Raw genomic sequence first — 13995 nt, forward strand, 5'->3', positions numbered from 1 at the left:
TGATGCGAAGTTAGGTGAATATGGCAGATGAGACAAAACTTTGTAGCCCAATTTGTTCAGCTTTTGAAGTGTTGGTTGTATGCTGTGTGGGCAGGTGCTGTCGTGGAGAATTGGGCCCTTTCTGTTGACTAATGTTGGCTGCAGGCATTGCAGTTTTCAGTGCATCTCATTGATTTTCTGAGCTTTCTTCTCAGATGTAATGGTTTTGCCGGGATTCAGAATGCTGTAGTGGATCAGACCAGCAGCCAACCACCAGTGACCATGACCCATTTTTTGGTACAAATTTGACCATTGCTGATTGTCGTATATGTCACAATCCAATCAAGAAATGGTTCGTTGTTGTTGTGTAGAACAAGAGAAGACAACACTTCAAAACGACAATTTCTTTAAATTGCAGTCACCTCATGAGGCACCCACTTATCAAGCCTTTTCACCTTTCCTATTTGCTTCAAATGCCAAACGACTATAGAATGGTCAACATTAAGTTCTTGGGCAACTTTTCATGTAGCTGCAAGAGGATCAGCTTCGATGATCCTCTCAGTTGATCATTGTCAACTTCCAATGGTCAGCCACTACGCTCCTCATCTTCAAGGTTCCCATCTCCTTTGCAAAACTTCCTGAACCACCACTGCACTATATTTTTGTTAGCAGTTCCTGGGCCACATGTGTTGTTGATGTTGCAAGTTGTCTCTGATGCTTTATGACCCATTTTGAACTCAAATAAGAAAACTGCTCAAATTTGCTTTTTATCTAACATCATTTCCATGATCTAAAATAAACATAAATAGCAAGCAATAAGTCATTAGCAAAAAAACATAAAGCAAAAAATGAGCACTGAAATGATGTATAACATAATCACATTTATTTAAGAATGTATTCCAATATCAAAATGCAAAGATCAACAATGCAAAACTGCAGCTACTTTTGCACCAATCTAATAGAAGCTGTGATACAGTGCAAGAAGTGAGACAAAAAAGGATAAAGCATTCAGGAACCAAGAAGACAGGAAAACAAGGAAGGGAGCCCCAGATGATAGCCCCCTGTAATATTTTTACAGCAGACCCAAGGAGCAGCCCATCCGGTCACAGCAGGATAGAGGTCTTAAGATTCAGCAAGCCACGGAGAAGAGGTTATCTGATATGCTTCAGCAGTTGGGAAAAAACTAACAAAAGCCTTAGACCACTCTGATGGGGAAATGCTATACATGTGAAGGGGGAAAGCATTTACAAATTCCCAAGAAAAGGCATAATCATGGTATACAATCATGAAAATAAAGGATAGAAATGTGAAAGGAGCATAAGAGAGTTAAATCCTCATCTATTTAAAATAGGTGAGTCAATTCCCGTCTACAGTAGAAAGTCAATAGATTGTTCCCCAAATGGGCAGATCAAGGAAAGGAACAGGAGCAGATAAGATGAAACATGAAGAAAAATAGCAGAAGGAACTAATCAAGAGTTTAAAGTAGCTGCTTTGGGGACTTGAGACCAGAGAGAGGAGATGGAAGCTAGTATAAGGCATTACTACTGTCGGACATTATTTTTTTTTAACTTGGTAAGATAAACATATATTTTTTAATTCTCCCAAAAAAAAAAAAAAATAGGTGTTTCTTTTGATAATTTGGCAGGAGAATTTAATTCTGCTCTCCATTTTTACTAAATTATCATTTTGGTTGGTAACCAAGAGGTTACATTGCTCCTCCTTAAACATTAGATTATATGAATCTGGTATACTGTGTTCAGTTCAGTTCAGTTTGGTCGCTGAGTTGTGTCCGATTCTTTGTGATACCATGGACTGTAGCATGCCAGGCCTCCCTGTCTATCACCAACTTTCAGAGCTTACTCAAACTCATGTCCATAGAGTCAGTGATGTCATCCAACCATCTCATCCTCTGTCATCCCCTTCTCCTCCTACCTTCACTCCTAACATCAGTCTTTTCAAATGAGTCAGTTCTTTGCATCACGTGGCCAAAGTATTGGAGCTTCAGCTTCAGCATCAGTCCTTCCAGTGAATATTCAGGACTCATTTCCTTTAGGATGGACTGGTTGACTCTCCTTGCTGTCCAAGGGACTCTCAAGAGTCTTCTCCAACACCACAGTGCAAAAGCATCAATTCTTCATTGCTTAGCTTTCTTTATAGTCCAACTCTCACATCCATACCTGACTACTGGAAAACCATAGCTTTGACTAGACGGACCTTTGTTTGCAAAGTAATGTCTCTGCTTTTTAATATGCTGTCTGGGTTGGTCATCACTTTTCTTCCAAGGAGCAAGCACCTTTTAATTTCATGACTGCAGTCACCATCTGCACTATTTTTGGAGCCCCCCAAAAAAGTCTGTCACTGTTTCCATTATTTACCCATCTATTTGTCATAAAGTGATGGGACCAGATGCCATGATCTTTTAGTTTTCTGAATGTTGAGCTTTAAGCCAACTTTTTCACTCTCCTCTTTTACTTTCATCAAGAGGCTCTTTAGTTCTTCACTTTCTGACATAAGTGTGGTACCATCTGCATATCTGAGGTTATTGATATTTTTCCTGGAAATCTTAATTCCAGCTTGTGCTTCATCCAGTCCAGCATTTCTCATGATGTACTCTGCATATAAGTTAAATAAGCAGGATGACAATATACAGTCTTGACGAACTCCTTTCCTGATTTGGAACCAGTCTGTTGTTCCATGTCTAGTTCTAACTATTGCTTCTTGACCTGCATACAGATTTCTCAGGAGGCAGGTCAGGTGGTCTGGTATTTCCAACTCTTCAAGAATTTTCCACAGTTTGTTGTGATCCACACAATCCAAGGCTTTGGCATAGTCAATAAAGCAGAAGGAGATGTTTTTCTGGAACTCTTTGCTTTATCAAGGATCCAACGGATGTTGGCAATTTGATCTCTGGTTCCTCTGCCTTTGCTAAATCCAGCTTGAACATCTGGAAGTTCACAGTTCACATATTGTTGAAGCCTGGCTTGGAGAATTTTGAGCATTACTTTGCCAGCGTGTGAAGTGAGTGCAATTGTGCGGTAGTCAGGGTGGTGAGCAGGGGCTATGCAGTGCAAGGGAGGCAAGCGGCAGAGATGAGATACCCCACGTCCAAGGTCAAGAGTGGTGGCTGTGAGAAGACACCCCACGTCCAAAGTAAGGGAAACCCAAGTAAGATGGCAGGCGCTGAGAGAGGGCATCAGAGGGCAGACAAACTGAAACCACAATCACAGAAAACTAGCCAATCTGATCACATAGACCACAGCCTTGTTTAACTCAGTGAAACTAGGCCAAGCCGTGTGGGGCCATCCAAGATGGACGGGTCATGCTGGAGAGGTCTGACAGAATGTGGTCCACTGGAGAAGGAAATGGCAAACTACTTTAGTATTCTTGCCTTGAGAACCCCATGAACAGTATGAAAAGGCAAAAAGATAGGACACTGAAAGATGAACTCCCCAAGTCAGTAGGTGCCCAACATGCTACTGGAGATCAGTGGAGAAATAACTTCAGAAAGAATGAAGAGGTGGAGCCAAAGCAAAAACAACACCCAGTTGTGGGTGTGACTGGTGATAGAAGCAAGGTCTTATGTTGTAAAGAGCAGTATTGCATAGGAACCTGGAATGTTAGGTCCATGAATCAAGGCAAATTGGAAGTGGTCCAACAGAAGATGGCAAGAGCGAAGGTCGACATTCCAGGAATCAGCGAACTAAAATGGACTGGAATGGGGGGATTTAACTCAGATGACCATTATATCTACTACTGTGGGCAGGAATCCCTTAGAAGAAATGGAGTAGCCATCATAGTCAACAAAATAGTCCAAAATGCAGTACTTGGATGTAATCTTAAAAACGACAGAATGATCTCTGTTCATTTCCAGGGCAAACCACTCAATATCACAGTAATCCAATCTATACCCTTCCCAGTAACGCTGAAGAAGCTGAAGTTGAATGGTTCTATGGAGACCTACAATACCTTTTAGAACTAACACCCAAAAAAAGATGTCCTTTTCATTATATGGGACTGGAATGTAAAAGTAGGAAGTCAAGAAACATCTGGAGTAACAGGCAAATTTGGCCTTGGAGCACAGAATGAAGCAGGGCTAAGGCTAACAGAGTTCTGTCAAGAGAACTCACTGGTCATAGTAAACACCCTCTTCCAACAACACAAGAGAGGACTCTAAACATGGACTTCACCAGATGGCCCACACCAAAATCAGATTGATTATATTCTTTGCAGCCAAAGAGGAGAAGCTCTATATAGTCAGCAAAAAGAAGACCGGGAGGGACTGTGGCTCAGATCATGAACTCCTTATTGCCGAATTCAGACTGAAATTAAAGAAAGTGGGGAAAACCACTAAACCATTCCAGTATGACCTAAATCAAATCCCTTATGATTATACAGTGGAAGTCAGAAACAGATTTAAGGGACTAGATGTGATAGAGTGCCTGATGAACTATGGACGGAGGTTTGTGACATTGTACAGGAGACAGGGATCAAGATCATCCCCAAGACAAAGAAATGCAAAAAAAGCAAAATGGCTGTCTGAGGAGGCCTTACAAATAGCTGTGAAAAGAAGAGAAATGAAAGGCAAAGGAGAAAAGGAAAGATATACCCATTTGAATGCAGAGTTCCAAAGAATAGCAAGGAGAGATAAGAAAGCCTTCCTCAGCGATCAATGCAAAGAAATAGAGGAAAACAATAGAATGGGAAAGACTAGAGATGTCTTCAAGAAAATTAGAGATATGAAGGGTACATTTCATGCAAAGATGGGCTCAATAAAGGACAGAAATTGTATGGACCTAACAGAAGCAGAAGATATTGAGAAGAGGTGGCAAGAATACACAGAAGAACTGTACCAAAAAGATCTTTATGACCCAGATAATCACAATGGTATGATCACTCACCTAGAGCCAGACATCCTGGAATGTGAAGTCAAGTGGACATTAGGAAGCATCACTACGAACAAAGCTAGTGGAGGTGATGGAATTCCAGTTGAGCTATTTCAAATCCTGAAAGATGATGCTGTGAAAGTGGTGCACTCAATGTGCCAGCAGATTTGGAAAACTCAGCAGTGGCCACAGGACTGGAAAAGGTCAGTTTTCATTTCAATCCCAAAGAAAGGCAATGCCAAAGAATGCTCAAACTACCACACAATTACACTCATCTCACACGCTAGTAAAGTAATGCTCAAAATTCTCCAAGCCAGGCTTCTGCAATATGTGAACCATGAACTTCCTGATGTTCAAGCTGGATTTAGAAAAGGCAGAGGAACTGGAGATCAAATTGCCAACATCTGCTGGATCATTGAAAAAAGCAAGAGAGCTCCATAAAAACATCTATTTCTGCTTTGTTGACTATGCCAAAGCCTTTGACTGTGTGGATCACAGTAAACTGTGGAAAATTCTGAAAGAGCTGGGAATACCAGACCACCTGACCTGCCTCTTGAGAAACCTGTATGCAGGTCAAGAAGCAACAGTTAGAACTGGACATGGAACAACAGACTGGTTCCAAATAGGAAAAGGAATACCTCAAGGTTGTATATTGTCACCCTGCTTATTTAACTTACATGCAGAGTACATCATGAGAAATGCTGGGCTGGAGGAAGCACAAGCTGGAATCAAGATTGCCACGAGAAATCTCAATAACCTCAGATATGCAGATGACACCACCCTTATGTCAGAAAGTGAAGAACTAAAGAACCTCTTGATGAAAGTGAAAGAGGAGAGTGAAAAAGTTGGCTTAAAGCTCAACATTCAGAAAACTAAGATCATGGCATCTGGTCTCATCACTCCATGGGAAATAGATGGGGAAACAGTGGAAACCGTGGCTTGCATTATTTTGGGGGCTCCAAGATCAATGCAGATGTGATTGCAGCCATGAAATTAAAAGACGCTTACTCCTTGGAAGGAAAGTTATGACCAACCTAGATAGCATATTCAAAAGCAGAGACATTACTTTGCCAACAAAGGTCCATCTAGTCAAGGCTATGGTTTTTCCAGTAGTCATGTATGGATGTGACAGTTGGACTATAAGGAAAGCTGAGTGCTGAAGAATTGATGCTTTTGAACTGTGGTGTTGGAGAAGACTCTTGAGAGTCCCTTGGACTGCAAGGAGATCCAACCAGTCCATCCTAAAGGAGATCAGTCCTAGGTATTCATTGGAAGGACTGATGTTGATGCTGAAACTCCATTACTTTGGCTACCTGATGCTATCTGACTCATTTGAAAAGACCCTGATGCTGGGAAAGATTGAGGGCAGGAGGAGAAGGGGACAATGGAGGATGAGATGGTTGGATGGCATCACCGACCCAATGGACATGAGTTTGGGTATGCTCCAGGAGTTTGTGATGGGCAGGGAGGCCTGGCATGCTGCAGTTCATGGGGTCGCAAAGAGTTGGACATGACTGAGCAACTTAAGTGAACCGAACTGAACTTGAACATTCTTTGGCATTGCCTTTCTTAGGGACTGGAATGAAAACTGACCTTTTCCAGTCCTTTGGCCACTGCTGAGTTTTCCAAATATGCTCATATATTGAGTGTAGCACTTTCACAGCATCATCCTTTAGGTATTGAAATAGCTCAAATGGAACTCCATCCACCTCCACTAGCTTTGTTTGTAGTGATGCTTCCTAAGGGCCACTTTACTCCACATTCCAGATTGTCTGGCTCTAGGTGAGTGATCACCTAGAGTAATCACCATCATAGTCATCACTATTGTGATTATCTGGGTCGTGAAAATCTTTTTTGTATAGTTCCTCTGTGTGTTCTTGCCACCTCTTCTTAATATCTTCTGCTTCTGTTAGGTCCATACAATTTCTGTCCTTTATCTTGCCCATCTTTGCATGAAATGTTCCCTTGAAATCTGTAATTTTCTTGAAGAGATCTCTAGTCTTTCCCATTCTATTGTTTTCCTCTATTTCTTTGCACTGATCACTGAGGAAGGCTTTCTTATCTCTCCTTGCTGTTCTTTGGAACTCTGCATTCAAATGCATTTATCTTTCCTTTTCTCCTTTGCCTTTCACTTCTCTTCTTTTCACAGCTATTTGTAAGTCCTCCTAAGACAACCATTTTGCCTTTTTTCATTTCTTTTTCTTGGGGATGATCTTGATCACCACCTTCTGTACAATGTCACGAACCTCAGTCCATAGTTCTTCAGGAACTCTGTCTACAGGATCTAGTCCCTTGAATCTATTTGTCACTTCCACTGTATAATCCTAAGGGATTTGATTTAGGTAATACCTGAATGGTCTAGCGGTTTTCCCTACTTTCTTCAATTTAAGTCTGAATTTGTCAATAAAGAGTTCATAGTATAGCGTGTATGAATTTGCAATTATGAAATAATGTGTAAAAGAAATTTCATATTTTTTATTTCCTGAAGTCTGATTTCAAGTCCCTATCTGGCTTGAAGTTCAACCTCAGACATTACCGATCTTCCTTATCCCCTACCTGAGGGTTACGCAAAGGTCCTGGGGCAAAATATTTCTGGGGCTCTTAGTCTTCGGTTCATACTTGCTTTCCCAGAGATGCCTGTTATCTCAATCCACGTGGTTCCGAGAGGCTAACGACCTGGCTGCTCTCATGAGGAATAGAGAAGCCTGCGGTCTTGAGTGGAGTTGGAGTGCTCCCCTGTGTACAACTACCTCTTTGTCTCCAAGGTCAGACCCACCCGCCATGCCCCAAGAATGCAGACAGCTGCTTATGGTAGAACTCACAGGCCTCCATTCCCCTCCTGTCTTGGAGAATCACTCCAGCTTCCCAGTCTCCCCCACTGTGCCTTCCAAAATGTACCTGACCAGCTAAGGCTTTCAAGAAAGACTTACAGAATTTATCTTCAAGTTGCTTCTGCTTTCAACCCTTCAAGCACCCCTGGGCTAGGACACCAAAGAGCCCAACTATCTTAGAATAAGAAGAGGGGAGAATACAGAGGACCACACACAAATTCCTGTCTCTATACTACTGTGTCCCCTTGTGCTGGAGACCTTGAGGAAGGGCAGTCACCAGGCCTTTGCACAACAGGTAGGTCCCAACACATTTCCATGAAATATAGGAGACCTAAGGCCACAGAATGCTCACTAGATCAGAGAAGCCCCTTTCATCCCAGGGCTGTAAGAATTTGGAAAATGGAGAGGTAGGGGAGGGTTGGACTCATTCCTACATCCAATAGGCTTCTTAGAATTCTCCTCCTCCTTTTCAGTTACTGTGTTTCATCTTATACTTTGCCAAGCCTCTCATCAATGTCTTAGTCTGGAAGCATCCACCAGCTGCGGTACATGCATTAAAGAGCTGAGTGACATAGACAGCACTGGGGGCTGAAATTAGACACCAATAGAGTCCCCAAAGCTACAGAAAGACACTGCTACTTCAAATCTACTGTCAGGGGTTTCCCTGGTGGTCCAGCGGTTAAGAATCCACCTTGCAAAGCAGGGGACACCAGTTCAATCCCTGGTCCGGGACGACTCAAATGCCGCTCAACTACTGAGCCCTCGTGCCATGCTGCAGCCACTGTGTGCCTCAAGCCTGTGCTCTTCAACGAGAGAAGACACCACAACAAGAAGCCCACACACAGCAATGAAGAGAAGCCCACACTCTCTGCAACGAGAAAAAGCCCCCATGCAGCAACAAATATCCAGCACAGCCAAAAACAAAAAATAGAGAATTTTTTTTTAAAGTTTTAAAATCTACTCTAGGCCCCACTCCCAGCACCAGCTCAGCCCTCTGTTTACACAAAAAGTTCTCTTCTAATGGCCAGACTGAAGCCGAACCATGAAGAGAACCCACAGAGGCAATTCTGTATCATGCCGAATTGGTTTTTAATTCTGTTCACTAACTCAAAATGATGTTTTAAAAATTGTTTTAAATAATTCAGAAACAAACACAGGGGTTTTTGTAAACTGTTAGGGGTTAAAGGCATTGCCTAATCATGTGTGAGAACATTCAGCCTTTAAAAGGGAAGAGAGACACCACCTTGTGCAAAGTAATTTTTATGTCCTTGAGGTGCGAGTCACTCTTTGCTCCCGGAGCTGTGGGCACTGCTTTAAAGCTCAAAAAAAGAGAGCTCCCAAGGCCTTCCACCAAGTAGAATGTTTTCACAAACATCACTGGTTTGGGAAGGAACTGGCTTAAGCATCTAACTTCAGCCGAACAAAGGAAGTCGCACATAATGCAGTATACTTGGAAGCTTTTAACAAAGGATCTATTAAGACTTGTTCGCCACCTCTCGATCCTTACCTTCAAAAAATAATCCTCAACAAATAAGTAGGAGCATTTTCTGAAGCATGAACACCTTACTGGTATTCATTGTAGAAATAAGGAAGATTACAGAGGTGCAACTGACTAAAAGTAGCCATTGGTTTTGTAATCATTAGGCACTGATTTCTGAAACAAATTAAAATTTTAGGCAGTAGAAACCACAGGATCATTTTGAACAGGAGTACAACAAATCATTTACTGGTTGAAGGCTTTGACTTTCTGCTGAAGTACCGCAAGGCCGACTTGATAGGTGTACAAACCTACCTTCTGCTGCTGCTGCTAAGCCACTTCAGTCACATCCGATTCTTTGTGACTCTATGGACTGTAGCCTGCCAGGCTCCTCTGTCCATGGGATTCTCTAGGCAAGAATAGGAGTGAGTTGTCATGCCCTCTTCCAGGGGATCTTTCCAATCCAGGGATCGCACCCGCGCCTCTTCCATCTCCTGCACTGGCAGGTGGGTTCTATACCTCTAGCACCTCCTGGAAAGCCCATCCACTAAGCACAGTCTTTGACAAAGGGCTCAGCCCTCTCTGCCCTGGCAACTCGGAGGCCCAGCGGCCTCTGCTGACACCTGGTGGCAGAAAAGCAGGCAGATGGCGCTGAGTCCACGGAGGATTTCCTTCTACCTGCCCTGCTGCCTGGACTTCTGGCCTGCAGTGGATATCGGCTAAAAGGGCAAGAATGATGTTACATTAGAGGAAGAGCTGCTGTGTAAGATCGTCACATTAATGGCCAGAAATTAATCAGCACCAATAAAGAATCCCAAGCAGGTATCTAGAAAATTCAAATGGCAAAATCTGCTTTTCAAAATTGTTCTTCCCATAGATGAAATTTGTTTGAACAACCTCTGTATCCACCTTTCTGGAATCCATTCATTCTACCAACTCCTGCCCTTATCCCCATTTTAAGCAAGTTATATCCAGAGAATAGAAAAAGAATAGTCCTTATTCTTTTAAAGGGGGCATTTAAATTGTTCTGCTGTTGTCAATTAACTCAATCCTAACTGGGAACAATGCCAACCAGAAGAAAAGGGACAGGTACAAGAAACATTTAACATTGTTAATGGTTAGCTGCATTCAAGGGCAAGGCTCTGCAGGAAAGGGAATAGATGGGAAGATTTCTTGGAAAAAGAAAAATGAATTCTTCACCAGGTCCCAAGAACATTACTGGGCTGTATTATTGGAGCCAACAGGTCAAGAGAAAATTGGCAAGCAGCAGGAAATACTTGTAAAGGCTTGGCTCTACTGCCCAGTGTTTGATGTAGGACAACCCCATTCTCTGTTTAGATTGTCCCTAAATAGGATGAATGGTCTTCTTTGTGAAACAGCCAACATGATAGTTCCTCCCAAAATAGAGTATCTGTATGCCAGGCACTGAGTAGGCCATTTTGCTAAAGCTCAGAGCAATCCTGTGCAGTCAGAATTATTATCCCCCCCCCCGCACCCCCTGCTCCATGTAATGGGAGAAAAGGGGCTTCCCAGCTGGCTCAGTGGGAAAGAATCTGCCTGCCAATGCAGGAGACACAGGTTCGATCCCTGGGTTGGGAAGATCCCCTGGAGAATGAAATGGCAGCACACTTCAGTATTCTTGCCTGGGAAATCCCATAGACAGAGACTGGAGGGCTACAGTCCATGGGGTCACAGGAGTGGGACACAACTTGGAGACTAAACAACAACAGTAGAAGAGACTGAGACCCAGAGAGGCCGAGCGGCTTGCCCAAGGGTACACCTCCGTACTCGTGACGGTGTGTCTGTCCTTCCAACCTAGCGCTGACTTCAGAGCCAATGCTCTTTCCTCCTGCTCACACTTGCTTAAAGCAAACACTGAAAGATAAACAATTCCAATACAGGCAGAAGTGTACCATTTGCTTTTTTCAATTTGTATAATTTTAAATGTCACCACAAGTTCACTTCTAGGTCACTTTTAAAACAAGAAACTTTGCTTTAAGGCAAGTAGGGGAAAAAATACTGCTGTAATTTGTACAGTTGTAAGATCCACTGTGCAGTTTTCTACTCAGCTTTCCAGGGACAGTTCAAACAGAAAGAGATGACAATCTAGGACACCTGTCTTGTCTATTGTGAGTACTCAACACTGTGTTTTTTTCCAGCTGGTAAAAAACCCTCACACGAGGTGCATGATGGCCTCCAGGCACACACAGGGACTGCACAGTGAAGAGAGCTGTCAGCTGCACGCACAGGCAGGTGTGACAGCCACCAGGTTCAGACAAATAAACACCAACTGTAACAAGATTTTTAATCTCATTTCCTCAATACCATTTGAAACACATGTGCCCTAAGGACTGCTGGCCGATTACTACAGGGCCCAGTCTATTAGTATACAAATCTAGATGACTGTCTTCAAGTAAAAAAGTGTCTAGAACTCATCCAATCTACTTCGGGTCTACTTTGCTAAGAGATGAGCTTCAAGAGTCTGTAAAGTTTTAAGATGCAGATATAGTCCCAAAGGCATTCATTCAAGAAATATCTATGCTGGCCTATTGCCAGCACAGTTCTATATAGTGGGGACAGCCTGGTAGCAGACTGACCAGAAACAGATTTTTTAAGAGTAGATAGAGTTAGAAGGGACTTCTAACTTATCCACTGGTGGCGCAGTAGATAAGAATCTGCCTGCCAATGTAAGGGACACAGGATCAATCCCTGATCTGGGAAGATTCCACATGCCTTGGAGCCTCAACTACTGAGCCCATGTGCTGCAATTACTGAAGCCCTTACACCTAGAGCCTGTGCTCCATAACTAGAAAAGCCACTGCAATGAGAAGTCCATCACTGCAACTAAAGAAAGCCCGCACAAAGCAACAAAGATCCAGTGCAGCCAAAAATGAATGAATGAATAAAATTATTAAAAAATCAGGAGTCCACAGCATCTAGTTGTCATTTAAAACTGTGAGATGCACGAGGTCATCAAGGGAGTAGAAAGGGAAAGAAGATGAGGAAGGACCAGTAAAGAAAATCAGGATGAGTGGCCAGGGGAGCACCAGAAAGCCGAATGAACACAAGCAGGAGGGTGCCAAGTGAATCTGTACCAAATGCTTCTGATAGGCCCAGTAATTTGAAGCCAAAGCATCATACTCCTTTGGCAAGAGGGAATCCACTGGTGATCCTGACCAGACCCAAGTCAGTACAGTGATGGGGATGAAATCCCAACTAGAGTTCAAGGGAAAATGGGAAGAGAGAAAGTGGGGAAAGGAGAGTATGATTAACTCTGTTAAGGAACTTTGCTGTAAAGGGAAAAGGGGACAACTGTTGTGGGTCAAGATGAGAGACACTACAGCATGTTTATATGTTCATATACTGGTGGGAACGATCTGGGGTACAGGGCAGATGTGACAACACAAGAGAGGGAGAGAGGCCAAGTGCTGTGGTGGTGCTTCAAAGGCAGGGATGGATACACAAGTAGAGGCCAGACTTGAAAGGAGTCTTCTCATTCATCAGTAACTGGCGGGACAGAAGCAAGTTATCTTCTGATGACTTCTATTTTCTCAAGTGAAACAGGAAGCAGTGATAGCAGCTTAAAGTTGGAAAGGAGGTGTTAAAATTGAGGGCCAAGTAGAGTGATGGAACTAGGGAAGCGTAAGAACTGCAGGGCAGCATTAGGAACTCACCTGAGTTTAGCAGTCACAAACCAAACAAAACGGTTTGCCAGCCCACATGTTTTTATCCAGCCAGGCAAACATGGAGAAGGCAGAGGGTAGAATTTAGCATGGGGACTTGGGAGTTCAGTCGCTAAGTTGTGTCCAACTCTCCACAACCCCATGGACTGCAGCACACCAGTCTTTCCTGTCCTTCACCATCTCCCAGGGCTTGCTCAAACTCATGTCCATTGAATCGGTGATGCCATCCAACTATCTCGCCCTCTGTCACCCCCTTCTCTTCCTGCCTTCAATCTTTTCCATCAGGGCCTTTTCCAATGAGTCAGCTCTTCGCATCAGGTGGCCAAAGTATTGGAGCTTCAGCTTCAGCATCAGTCCTTCCAATGAATACTCAGGGTTGATTTCCTTTAAGGTTGACTGGCTTGATTTCCTTGCTGTCCAAGGGACTCGCAAGAGTCTTCTCCAAAGGACCAGAGAATCTCAGTGGGGTTAGGAGGAAGGACAGTGAAAAGATAGTAGAGTCAATGCTGGTGGCGTCTTGCAAGTCTGAAGAACTGCAGGAGGGGGCACCAGAGGGAAAGAACTGGAAAGACAGTACACAGTGGTTGATGAATGAGAGGCATGATATTGAGAAGTTTTGGACTAGGATGTGATTCAGAGAAGGCAATGGCACCCCACTCCAGTACTCTTGCCTGGAAAATCCTATGGATGGAGGAGCCTGGAAGGCTGCAGTCCAAGCGGTCGCTGAGGGTCAGACACGACTGAGTGACTTCACTTTCACTTTTCACTTTCATGCATTGGAGAAGGAAATGGCAACCCACTCCAGTGTTCTTGCCTGGAGAATCCCAGGGACAGGGGAGCCTGGTGGGCTGCCATCTATGGGGTCTCACAGAGTCGGACACGACTGAAGCAACTTAGCAGCAGCAGGACGTGATTAGTGATGATAACTATGGCTCAAGTGTGAACATGAGAGTAAGCAGTTGGCTGAGACAGTCGAGCAGCAAGGCTCCATGGTACTGGAAGGCTTGTCTATACCAAATCATGACAGTAGTAGTACTGGCATGAGCCAAAAGCTGACCTGAGTTTGCAAGGAGTAAGTGGGACTGGTGCTGGGTCCTGCAACAAGGGGTTGGGCAGGCAGGTGATGTACAGTCTGATGGCAG

The sequence above is a fragment of the Bos indicus x Bos taurus genome, chromosome 2 (assembly GCF_003369695.1).
Source record: "Bos indicus x Bos taurus breed Angus x Brahman F1 hybrid chromosome 2, Bos_hybrid_MaternalHap_v2.0, whole genome shotgun sequence".
Classification (NCBI taxonomy): domain Eukaryota; kingdom Metazoa; phylum Chordata; class Mammalia; order Artiodactyla; family Bovidae; genus Bos; species Bos indicus x Bos taurus.